Here is a 12,872-nt window from a genome sequence, read left to right as displayed (position 1 = left end):
GCCCCAAGATGTCGCCTACCCTTTCCTGCTGATTCAGGTATAGCAAGACCACTGTATGCCCAATTCTGATCAGTATTTGAGCTGCTCTGATAATTTCAAATGACATTTTGATCAATCATTTGAGCCGCCCTTTTCGGGTTTTCAACTCAAATCCCTTTCGGTCTAAGGCGCCCTTTGCGGGTTTTCACCTTAGCCTCTCCATTTTTACTTTTTCATTTTTCATTTTCATCTTTTCATTTTTTCACATCACTTTTTCTTTTTTGGACTCAAACTTCCCTTTGCGGGTTTTTACCTTGGTCCTCTCCTTCTTTAAGCGGAGAATTTCCTGACTGAATCTGGGTTTATAGGACTTTACATGTTTATCATCCATCTCGCTCAAAATTAAAGCTCATTTGGAAAAAAAACCTTCTCTATAATCATAAGGTTCCTCCCAATTTGGCATCCGTTTCCCTCCATAATTTTTTTGTAGATGGAGGATCTTCAACATTTGGTCACCCTCGTGGAATTCTCTAGGATGAACCTTTTGTTATAGGCTTGCATCATTCGTTTCTTGGTACATCTGACTATGATGAATAGTTTCTAGCCTTTTTCTTCAAGTAGATTTAACTAATCGTATCGGGATTGGATCTTCATCCTACTTCAGCTCAGTTAAAACCCAAAGAGAAAGAATTTCAACTTCAATGAAAAAAAAATTGTGATAAACTGAAAAGAGTGGCATTGCCCCAGTAGAGTTTTCACTGCACCATTCATGATATTCACCTTGAACATACTGCAAATTTCTGATATCGTGCTGTTGTTCAGATTGCAATAATAGCGCTTAAACCGGGCACATCCTGGTATGACCTTGCGAAGGCATCTTTGAATGCTTGAAGTAACCCAACAACGTCTTGCTTTGTTTTTTCGGTCATGCATGTTCCCTCAAGGTCACAGTCTCCATTGTCTCATCATGAGGTAAAATTTTCTTCCTGCTCTATCATCCTTAATAAGTCCAGAAATAAGCTACGATCCATGTCATCTTCAAAGTTGTGAGATCCCTCTAAACACATGTCTCACTCAAAAGGAGATTCTAAATCTGTAGCAGTGTCATTCATGTCATTGATATTTGGGGACCCATAGTGGGTACCAAAAAATATACAAAAGAATGTATGAATTTATATGAATGAACGAATGAATGATTTGGCAGGAGAAATCCAATAGAATGAAGAAAACATAAAGACTGAAAGAATATTTGCTCAAAGATGATTGCAATAATGTATTCATTAAAATAATAATATTCAGACGTCAGCCTATTTCACAAAGAAATTCTTATTGCTTCTAGGCTAAAAGCAACAAGTGTGTTCTGAACACTACTCTAACAAACTCTAAATACTACAGGGTTTCTTCTGCGGTCCAATTATTTAGAACACTCTCAGGTTTACAAGGGCGAATATCTGACAAGGTCCCTTCTTCAGTTGTTTCTTCGTATATGTCACTGATGTGAACACCCCAAGCACCTCTTCATATATTGCATCCACCCTATTGTCAATCATGATTGGGAAGTGGATTTTTTTGCACTTGATGAGTCATCAAGCTTGACAACACCCATGTTGATGAGTTTTTCAACTAGCTTTTTGAAGGTAATGCAATTCTCGATTGAGTGCCCTGTAATTCCCGCATGGTAGTCACATTGTGCGTTCGCATCATACCCTTGGGATACGGAGGTTGTGGGGGTTTTATGTAGGAAGGAGAGACAACGTGTGCATTGAATAAACTTTGGTACAGCTCCTTATACGACATCGGAATTGGCGTGAACTGGAGCTTCTCAGTACCTGGTTTCTCTCCAGATTCCTGTCTCAATGAACTTTGTTGACTAGCAACCCCCTTTCCTGGATGACTAACAGTAAATAATTCAGAGTAACCCGTGTTGTTCACCTCATTTTCTCTTCTCTTTGGGACTAACCTCTTGTTACTCTTCTCTGCATCAATTTTCCCGCTCCTTATAGCGCTCTCAATCATTTAACCATTCATTACTATGTCAGGAAAGCTTTTTGTGGCACTTCCTAACATATGTGTGATGAAAGGTGCTTTCAGGGTGTTAATGAATAGCATGGTCATTTCCTTTTCCAAGAGTGGTGGCTGAACTTGATCGACCTCCTCCATCTCTGTGCATACTGCCTAAAGCTTTCGCTCGGCTTCTTCTCCATATTCTGAAGGGTGATTCTATCAGGAGCCATATCTGTCACATGACTATATTGTTTCATGAATGCTTGGGCCAAGTCCCTCCACGAACCAATCGTGGCACGACTTAATTGATTGTACCATTTGGATGCTGCCCCTGCAAGGCTGTCTTGCAAACAATGTATCAAGAGTTGGTCGTTGTTAACATATCCCGCCATTCGCCTGCAAAACATAGTGATGTGAGCTTCTGTGCAGCTTGTCCCATTGTACTTTTCAAATTCAGGCATCTTAAACTTATGAGGAAGTACTAAATCTGGTACTAAACTCAGCTCTTTTGCGTCAATGCCTCGATAACTCTCAGTGACCTCCATCACCTTGAACTTCTCCTCGAGCCACCTACACCTTTCCTCTAACTGTTTCGGTAACTCCTCCTTCATTCTTTCCTTCTCAACCACTTCATCAAAGTCAGGAATGACAGAGTTAACAAGATTATTTTCAGGATTAGAAACCGGCCCAGTTTAGAGGTTCGAAATACCAGCCCGAAACTGCTGAGGCATGATAATGACAGTAGATTTGCGCGGGTATTCAGCTTGGGCTCGCATATGTGGAGGGGTGAAACCTGGAGGGTAAAGGATTTCATCATCATTTCCCTCATCGACATTTGCCATGGGGCCCTTTCCTTTATCACTTCCCTTAGTTATTAGTTAGGTTAACTTTGCCACTATATCTTCTTGGGATTCTCGCATCTTCTCAGACATCTCTTGTTTCATCTTGTCTAACCGCTCCTGCATTTGTAGCTGAAGCCGGTCTTGCATCTCCTTCTGGTACTGTTTGAGCTTTTCTAATCTCTGATCCATATCTTTTGTCTTTACTCGAGTGTCGTATCGGTGTCGGGTTGGTTGGTTGGTTTCCAGGTTAACTGAGCAATAATTTTAATTAATTAGGATCAATTAAAGGTTTTTAATGTATATGATGCGATGCATGAGATGAATGCATAAAGAGACGTTAATTCTGATTCAATTCCATTTAGAAAACTTTACTAGAGGACAAATTTCTTTACATAAAGCGGATATATATACGGCTTTGCCCTCAGACTCCAAGCAAAGACATCTTCTCCTTCTTCATCCGGATGTTAAGATAAACCTCGTGAACTTCTAAAGGATGTCACTGCTAGCTCCTTCTGCTTGATTCTGGTCGCAATATGTTGTCTGCCTATCCTCGTAATGCTCATTAGCTTCTTTAAGAAATTTGGAATGTTGAAAACTCTTAGACAAGCATCTTGAATCATTGGGCCCCGAAGTAAAGTCACGAATTCTTCCATCTTGTATTTCTTGGAATATATTCAGGCTGCCGTACTATTTTCCATTTTATCAAGAAACCCGTTTTCTTATGATAGGCTTTCTAAATTAGTAATCAAACTTGAATCAACATCTCTTTTCTGCAATGCAAATGCAATGCAATCATAACCAAAACAAAACAAAACGGGTTAGTATCGAGTATAAACATTAAATCCAATACAATCAAGAAATAATAAAAACTCCTAGTCAGGTATCTACTAAGGTTTAAAGTAATTCTACCTAGGGTAAGTTCCTAAGGTTCACTATATGCGGTTTGGCTTCTAAGGTAAAGGTACCCGAACCAGCAGATTCCTCGATCTTCACTCATTATAGGCTCATATGGATCAAGTTCAGTTCAGGGGAATACATTTCCCTATGGCTGCACGGAGATGAAAATCTCACGAAGACATAGGTACGGATGTATCCCGTAAGCGGTCTACTACCCTGCACGGAGGTGAAAACCTCACGAAGGACTAGTTTCTCGCTCCCACTTAAGGGGGTAAAACGAACCATGTAATGCAAAATGCAAATACAAAGTAACCGACTTGATCCAATCATGCAAACCCCATGATAAAAATCAATGAATGCGAAGAGAAATCACGTTCTTTTTAAAAAACTTTTGATTTTCAACAAGAAGACAAAACATAACCAATTCATGGCTCGACTCTCTAAAATTCCCCAGCGGAGTCGCCAAGCTGTCGAAACCGTTTTTTTTTTAAAACAAAAATCTAGTTGTCGACTTTAAAAATAAAAATGGAGTCGCCACCGATCTTTTATTAATGTGTGATCGGCTCACCTTAAAAATTATTTTGGTCTACGAATTTTGAAGAAACGAGTTCGGGAGTCAGTTACGCACGAGGAAGGGTTAGCACCCTCGTAACGCCCAAAATCGGTACCATATTGACCATTTAATGTCTTAGTGTCGAAGGTTAAAAAGATTTTGAAATCAACTCAAATGATGAAATTTGAAAAAGGATAATCAATTGTTCAAGTCATGTAAAGAAATCGAGTCCCAATACGTTAGGGTACAATTCCTCAAAACCCCTGAACTTTGAATATCACTTTTATTTTATGTGAAAATCTTCATTTTGAGAAGGTAACATGCCACACCCAATACGTTAGGACACAACAAGTTAAGTTCCCAAAAATGATTTTTATACTCATGCATTTTGAATAAAGAATATCCTCGGCCATTTAAGATCATCAAAGAAAATCAGAACCCAATACGTTAGGGCTCAATTTTCCTTGAAAATCCCAAACTTTGAATATTGCTTTTATTCAAAAAACTTTGAATCAAGAGAAAATGATTTTGATATTTTGACAAAACCAAATATATTTTCCCTTTTTTTCAAAAAAAAATGATAAAAAGTTAATATACCTCATAAAACAAATACTTTAACGTCAGCTAAATATATATATTTACAACATATGTATATGTACATAAATAAGTACAACATGTAAGTAAATTTGGAAATACGTGTATGCATATTAAAACACATACAGTATACTTATAAAAAAATGAAATATGTAAAACTTATAATAACTTCTAAGAAAATATGCATGTTTATTTTACAAAGAAAATACATGTATGTGTACACATGAAAATTTAGAAACTAAGATAAAAATATGAAAATATGTATTTGTGTATATATTTAAAATAATAGAAATGTATAAAGCATATATATATATATATATATATAATATTAAGTATATAAAAGTTAAAAAATGTATGTATATGTATATATATTTACAAAATAAAAAAATACAAAATTGAAACAAAATATAAAAGTATATATATATATATAAAAGTTAGGAAAATGAAATATAAAGCATATGTATAAAAATATATGTACGAATAAACGGGTAGTATATATATAAGAATGCATATATATATATATATATATATATATAAAAACAATGCGTGAAGACTATAAGAAAAAATGCATATGTATATACATTATATAAAAATTATGCATGTGAACGAATATAGAGATAATAATTTGTAATAATGATAATATATATAATATAATAATAGTGATAATAATAGTAAAAAAACGAATTAAAAAAACGGAAATTAACAAAACGAAGGACTAATTTGCAATGCTTGCGTTAAATGAGGGGGCCAAAATAGAAATAATCCGCCTTCCTAAAACGCTGCGCAGCAATGGGGATTTAATTTGAAACAAAAATAAAATGTGCGGTAAAATTGGAAAGAAATAAAAAAATAGTTTAAAAACACCATAAAATAAGAAGGACTAATTGCACAAATAGTCCATTGAAAATAAAAAGGCGGATGGTATAGGCAAAACGGCGCCGTTTTCGTTTCTTCTTTTAAGTTAGCCAAAACCTTAAAAAAGTTCTGCTTGTTTCTTTTGTGTTAAAGAACAGTGGTCTGCTAGGGGTTTTTTTAACCCCCTCCCTCCTTGCGCCGCCGTTCGAGCCTAGTGCCCCATGCCCCGATTTCGCCGGAGAAGACACCGGCTCGACAACTCCGGCGACCAGGTAAGTCTTTTCCTTTCTTTATTTTAAATGAAAAATAAAATAAAATAAAAAACTAAAAGAGAAAAAAAGAAAACAAAACGAAACTAGGAATCAAAAAAACTCCAAAAAAAACCACCTTTTGTATTCGGAAATCAATAAGTAAATCTCTATTTTCTCTCTGTTTTTCGTATCTAAACTATAATCCCCCTCCCTTTTTCAGATTTTTAAACGGCATTTATAGCCGAAAGAAAACAATCGGGATAAAATCTATTTCCCTCCCCATCCTTGCTGTGTTTTCGCTATTATTCTGTCTTTTGCTGTGCTTGTATGCTTCTTTTTCGCAGGTTTGGTGGCTTGTTGAGGTGTACGTACGTACGTGGAGGCGCAACTCGCGCGGAGAGGGACCTTAGCCCCGAGTCATACGGTGATTGGAATGCTGGAAGCGGCAGCCAAGGGTTTTTCTATTTAGGGTTTCAGTAGTTAGGGTATTTGGAATTTTGGGCTTAAGCTTTAATTTTGTTGGGCCTATATTGGTTTGGGCCTGGGCATATGTGGGCTTGTACAGTTATTATTATAAAATATATAATTAGGTGATAGTAGAGGGGACGACGCATCACAGCCGACCCTTTACTTTTCTTTAGGTTTTATTTTATGTTCTTTTAGGTTAAGATTTTATTTTTATTATTATAGATATAGATTATGTAGCCTCAACCACCTTGTTTTAGTTAATAGGTTTGTTTATTATTATAGTATATACTTACGTGGGAAAGGGGAGAGGCGGACAGCCGCCTTAAAACGTTTATTTTTATTTTATTTTCTTTCAAGAAAATTTCTCCCTTTCATTCTTTAATTTTATAAATCAATTTTTTATTTGCTTTTCGAAATCGTGAGAATCGAAACTGTACATAATTTTTTTTAAAAAGGGTATATCTTATTTCTCCGGTTAAAAAATAGACATTGTCGTCTCACAAAATTATATTGACATCAAGTAAAAAAGAACTAGTTGATTTAGTGTTGATAGACGTACAGTTGGAAGTACCGAATCAATCACTTGTCATATTTTGTCTATCGAATAACACATTGGTGTGTCCAGTTAAGTAATTGATTGGATCGGTCAAGGGAAATAACAATTGAATCTAAACGATCTCGCAGTTGAGGATGTTGGTTTGAGTTGGGCCCTTTCAGTTCCCAAGGCTACTAGAGAACTAAATCATGGACGCATGTTTCGTGGTTATTCATCCAATAAGGGTTAGTTGTTGAGTGTTCTCGTAATTAATTTATACACAGAAGGGTTGGTGGTCTGAGGTATCCTCCATCACTATAACTGACTTATCAATTAAAAGAGAAGATTTGTTATCAATGGTCGTTTTAAAACCGGAGCCAAAATTGAGCCTGGAGTTAGAATTTAATCACATTGGTTTATTCAATTTAATTTTGCTTCTTTTTTTATTTTTACCGTTATTTCGGTATCAATTATCTTTATTATTTTTAATTTTACCATATTTAAATTCTTCCTTTTATTTTTACACAAATCGTCACACGTCATGGGCACGACAACTGCCTAGGCGCGCAACCTGTTTAAACCGAATAACAATTTTAAATACCCCAATCCCTGTGGGATTTTCTACTTCCTATATTGTTATTTATTTACTATTTAAATATAGAAATATTATTTTTGATGAATTCAACATCCATCACCATTAATTTATTGACTATTATAAGTTATTTTTAAATTCAATTTCTAGTTCAATTCAATTAATTCATGTAATTATAATAAAAATTTTCACCACAATTTTGATAGTTATAAGTTTTTTCTCCTATTTCTATTTCTGTTCAACTTTATATTTAAAATACTAGTTTCCACATTCTAATAATGTTAGTCTAACTTGGTTATATATATATATATATATTTCATAGTTGAAGTTGTACATTTTAATTAATTAATCAATTAAATTTATAGTACGATGAATGGGTTTGAATATGAAACCAACAATATTCAACGAAAGGTAGTCACAGCTATAAGGAATTGCCACCACATGGCTAACAAACATGTTGTATCGAGCTTTATTTGATAATGTGTTTTAATATAATAAATAAAAATATTTTTGAATAAAAGTTAAAGTTGAATAAAAATTAACAAATTTGTATTTCAAATGATGTCTAAGAGATCCAATTTTGAACCTACTATTTTGAACTCTTAGAAAACTTTTTGAATCAAATTTTAATCAAGTTAAAATAATTTTAATTGAGTTAAAACTATTTTAAAACAAGTCAATATTGCTCCAGGCCAAAAAATATGACATGTATCGATAGTTTCTACAATATCGATACCTCTCCAAAAATCAATACCAAATTGAAATTTTGGTTCTCAAACATTTTAGCCAATTATTGATACATTTCATGTTGTATCGATAAAAGTTTACTGGAATCGATATTTCTGGCTCCAACGACCACTGAATTTTGCATTAAATGCTAAAAATATCAATACTTTGTTAGCAAGTATCGATACTCGTGGTTGCAGGTGAATTAAATGCATTGGTTATTTCATCTCCAACAGCTCTATTCATTTCTGTAATAACCACAATGGTTGGAAATTAATTAAGGTGTATAAATATCATCTTTCAAAGGCCCTACAACAATAAGAGAGATTATCAAGCGTTTCTCTTCGTATTTGTGCTTCATTTGCAAACACTCTAATCTTGTAATGATCACTTCTTAGTTTGTTATTTGTATTCACTCTTTGAAAGGGTTTTGTCTTAAGGTTTGGGTAGAAACCTTAAGAGAGTTTGCAAGGTTAAACATTATCCTCAAAGGTTGTTAAATTAGCGAATTTAGAAAAATCCTTAGTTGTGGAAAGCTAAAGTAGTGGAGTAGGTAATTGGGGTCGAACCACTATATATAGTCGTGTTTATTGTCCCTGTTTATTCTCTTAGCTACCACAATTTTTATTAAAACTAATTCACCTCCTCCTTTAACAATTTCGAGTTAATTAATCCAACTAACAAAACACATCAAACATAACAAGAGCTTGGTGACCCCTTTTCAAGCAGGCCAAATACCTCATCTCACCACACCTCCTTAGAAACTCCGGAGTGAAAAATAAGATGGCCGATGACACAACAACTGTAATTGGCCAGGGGCAAAATTAAGCCATTTAATTATTTTGGATCATCTTGTTTAGTGAAAATCTTTTTTTTTTTCGTTTGCTCTCTTTGGTAGACAAATGGGGCTTCAATAATAATTTAGTTTTCAGTTTTTCTTTTTTGTATAACTTGTTTTCTGTATAGTGTACATCAACATTCTAATTATTGACGCTGAAGGTCCATGCATATACCCATAAAACCATGCTATCCTTTTTCTTGTTAAGCAATTTTAATTTCAATACTTATGTAAGATTAATCATATATTTATATATATTCAAAAAAATTTATTTTAAGTTATTAATATGAAAAATTAGAATGTAATAGAATTGAGTTGAATTCACTAATAATAAACTTAAGTTCGATTTGATTCAAAATTCAAATTTCGATATTTAATTTAAATTCGGTGAGATGTCCATTTTTAAACATGAGTTTAACTTGAAACATCAATCCTACCACCATCCTCGTAATTACCATAACAAATATTTCTTTATTCTAAATTTTGAAAATTAAGAAATAAAATTATTACTAACTTTTCAGTTGACCTAAATTGGCTTTTAACCAGTGGGCCAAAACATCAGAAACAACCAAGGCCATCATGGCCCAGAAGTAGGAAAAGAAAGATAAAAACAAAACCACAAGGCCGAAGCGTCGCCACTCGCGGCAACATATCAGCGGAGCAGCCACCACGTAATAGAAAAGGAAAGCGGGCGGCGCAACCGTGGTCAACCAATTCAAAAGGGCATGAATGCTGATTAGGGTAGTTTTTATTTTAAGCTATCTGAAGACTTTGTGCTGCCACATCAATATCCTCACTATACGTATACGTATGGAATCATCATTAAAGAGTAATATTCCTCTTTCTTTAATGCTAATATAAATTTTTAAAATTGATTAATCAAAACCTATTTTACCGACCCTTAGAAAATACAATTATTGGTTCTTATTATTATAAGAGAATATGATCTTATATTATGGGATTTCAAACTCATTTTAAATATTTTCTAAACAAAACTTTCATTAAAGTAATTTGACAATAATAGTTATGATTACTTTTCATTAGTATGTATGTTATATTTATATTTCTATTTTTACTTAATTTTTTATCTCAATTTGGTATTTAAAATATGCCCTGTTATTTTTTTAGTCTATTTTTACAAATGTTAAAAAAAATCTTATAAACAATCATAAAGTGTCATGTGACGTTTTATGTGAAAAAATATTTTTTATTAAATGTGTATACACATTAAAAAAATTTAAAATAGACATAAATATATAAAAAATTCAAAATTATATATAAAATCTAAAACAACATATAAATTATAAAAAAAATTATAAAAGGCCCAGAGAAATTGCTCATTTTTTCAGATCCCACTATAAATTCTATCCATATATAGATTCTGATTAGCAACCTATACATACTAGATCTAGTTGCACTTTATTCAAATCGAGAGAATAACAAAAAAAAATTGACTTTACTTTTTTCTTTTTTCCGAAGTAACGCTCATCAACTAGTACTATTTTGGTATGAGCTTTTAGAAGGAATTCATCAAATTGCTTTGTTCTAAAAGCATCCCTTTTATTTGATCGCCTTTACAGACCTACTAGATATATAGACTTTAATTTCATACATCCGTTTGGTACTGATCCACTTGCTATAATTCATTTAACCCTATATACAAAAAACACTATAATTGAAAATAAATTAGTTGAAATTAATAATATTATTAGAAAAAAATTAAAAATTAAAAATTATAAAAAATTATTTTTATAAAATTCTAAAATATATAATTCTAAAATTCTAAAGTTGTTTACATTTCAAGCTTTTGCAATTACTTGAAATTTAAATACCTTTTTTAATTTTATAACATTTTCTGATTTTTATATATTATTTTTACTTTTTAAAATTTATGATTATATATTTAGAATTTTATAAAATATTTTAAACATTTTTTAATTTCATTATATATTATGTATGATTTTTTATATTTTTAACCAATATAATATATAAAATATTTAAAAAAAAACGACAATCAACAATGGTCAACATCCAGTCAACATTGGTCAACAATCGGTCAAATTAAAAAGTGTTTGGGTTAACCAAAGTTGATCTACCGTTGACCGACGTTAGCTAGCATTGGACGAGCATTGATCAATGTTAACCGACCATGTGACATTATTAGAATACCTATTTAGAATTTTATAATATATATTTTAAAATTTTATAAAAAATTATATTTAAACTTTTAAAAAAATACAATTTTTAAATAATTTTACAATTTTTTACAATTTTTCTAATAATATTATTAATTTCAAATGATTTATTTTCAATTATCATATTTTTGTAAATTTTTTATAATTTATATTTTTTTCTAGATTATATATATTTTATGAATTTTTATATATTTATTTCTATTTTTATATATCTAATTTGTATATACATTTAATAAAAGATATTTTTTGTTTTCTTACATAAACACGCCATGTGGCGCTTTGTGATTGGCCATAATTTTTTTAATGTCTATCAGAAAATGGATTAAAAAATATAACATAGCTGTAATACCCAATTTTAGCCCGGGCCTAAATAAGCAAAGGTACCTAGTCCATTTAATAACTTAATTTACGTGGCCTAATTACAAATGTTACAAGCCCAAATTGTAACCCAATTACATTAGCCTAAACCCAAATCTAACCTAGCCCAATAAACCCATAACAGAATCAAAGAACCCTAGCCCCTTCGCTTCAAGGTTTTGAAGAAGACAAATGTCTCCATGACACCACAGATGTCACAGCACCTTGCACGTTCTCCTTCCACGCCGCGCACAATGCCCGTACCTGCAACAAAAAGAACCACGAGCAGCAAGCAAGAGAAAAAACCGAAAATATAGCAAATTGTAAAAAGATTTGGCTATAAAAAGCCAATTGATTTATGTAATGGGGGTTAGACAAATGTTGTAAAAAATGCTAAAATACAAAAACAAAAGACAAAAAATAATTTTGAAGGTGACCGATTTTGTTCTGTTTTTACAGTTCTTTTTATTGGTTTTTCTTTTTATTTTTCCTGGTTTCTTAAAACGAATAAACAAAAAGGGTAAGGAAAAGGAGACTTACCGTTGTGCGTCGTCGAGAGTCCTCTTCGCTTTGTCGTTAATGGAACGAGATGGAACCGAAACGGAGAAGGGGAGGCGGCCACGAAGCGATTTCAAAATGGCAGAAGGGCTGACATTTTAAGGTTTCGAAATTGGGATTTTATAGAGCATTAAACGACGTCGTTTGGGGCCTGTTTCAGTGGCCTCCAAAACGACGTCATATTTGCTCAAACTATGCGCGACTCGATCCGACCCGGGGAGGATCCGCGCATTTCTTTAAAATAGGCTATTTGCGCAGTTGTTCCCCTGTTTTTATAGTGTTTTTAAATTAAATTTCTTAATTCTTTTAAATTTTACTGCACATTTTAATATTGTTTCAATTCGGCCCATGTTGCTGCCCAACTTGTTGGAGGGTGGGATTAATTTCCCTTTTGGTCCTCCACTGTTAATTGCGTATTCTATTTGGGCCATTTGCATTTTATTTATTTCAAACTTTCCCCAAATTTCTGTTTTAAGTTTAAATTAGTCATTTTTGTTATTATTGCTATTAAATTAGTTAATTTCAATAGTATTATCATTATTTATTATTATTATTATTATTATTTCTATACATATACACACGCATATTTTTTATAATATATATATTAAACTTTTTAAATACATGTACA

General features: G+C 32.6%; 1 long non-coding RNA gene across 1 annotated transcript; it reads left to right on the top strand.

Annotated features, from left to right (window-relative positions):
- The first annotated feature begins 5,745 nt into the window (after positions 1–5,745).
- Positions 5,746–6,859, top strand: LOC128042348 (uncharacterized). The gene is made up of 2 exons (XR_008197614.1): positions 5,746–5,996; positions 6,320–6,859. It is a non-coding gene; the product is annotated as an uncharacterized LOC128042348 (long non-coding RNA).
- Positions 6,860–12,872: the final 6,013 nt, after the last annotated feature.

Source organism: Gossypium raimondii, chromosome 7 (genome assembly GCF_025698545.1).
Source record: "Gossypium raimondii isolate GPD5lz chromosome 7, ASM2569854v1, whole genome shotgun sequence".
In the NCBI taxonomy this organism is placed as follows: domain Eukaryota; kingdom Viridiplantae; phylum Streptophyta; class Magnoliopsida; order Malvales; family Malvaceae; genus Gossypium; species Gossypium raimondii.
Note: the sequence above shows the minus strand (reverse complement) of the source record. Positions and strands in the feature narration are given on the sequence as shown.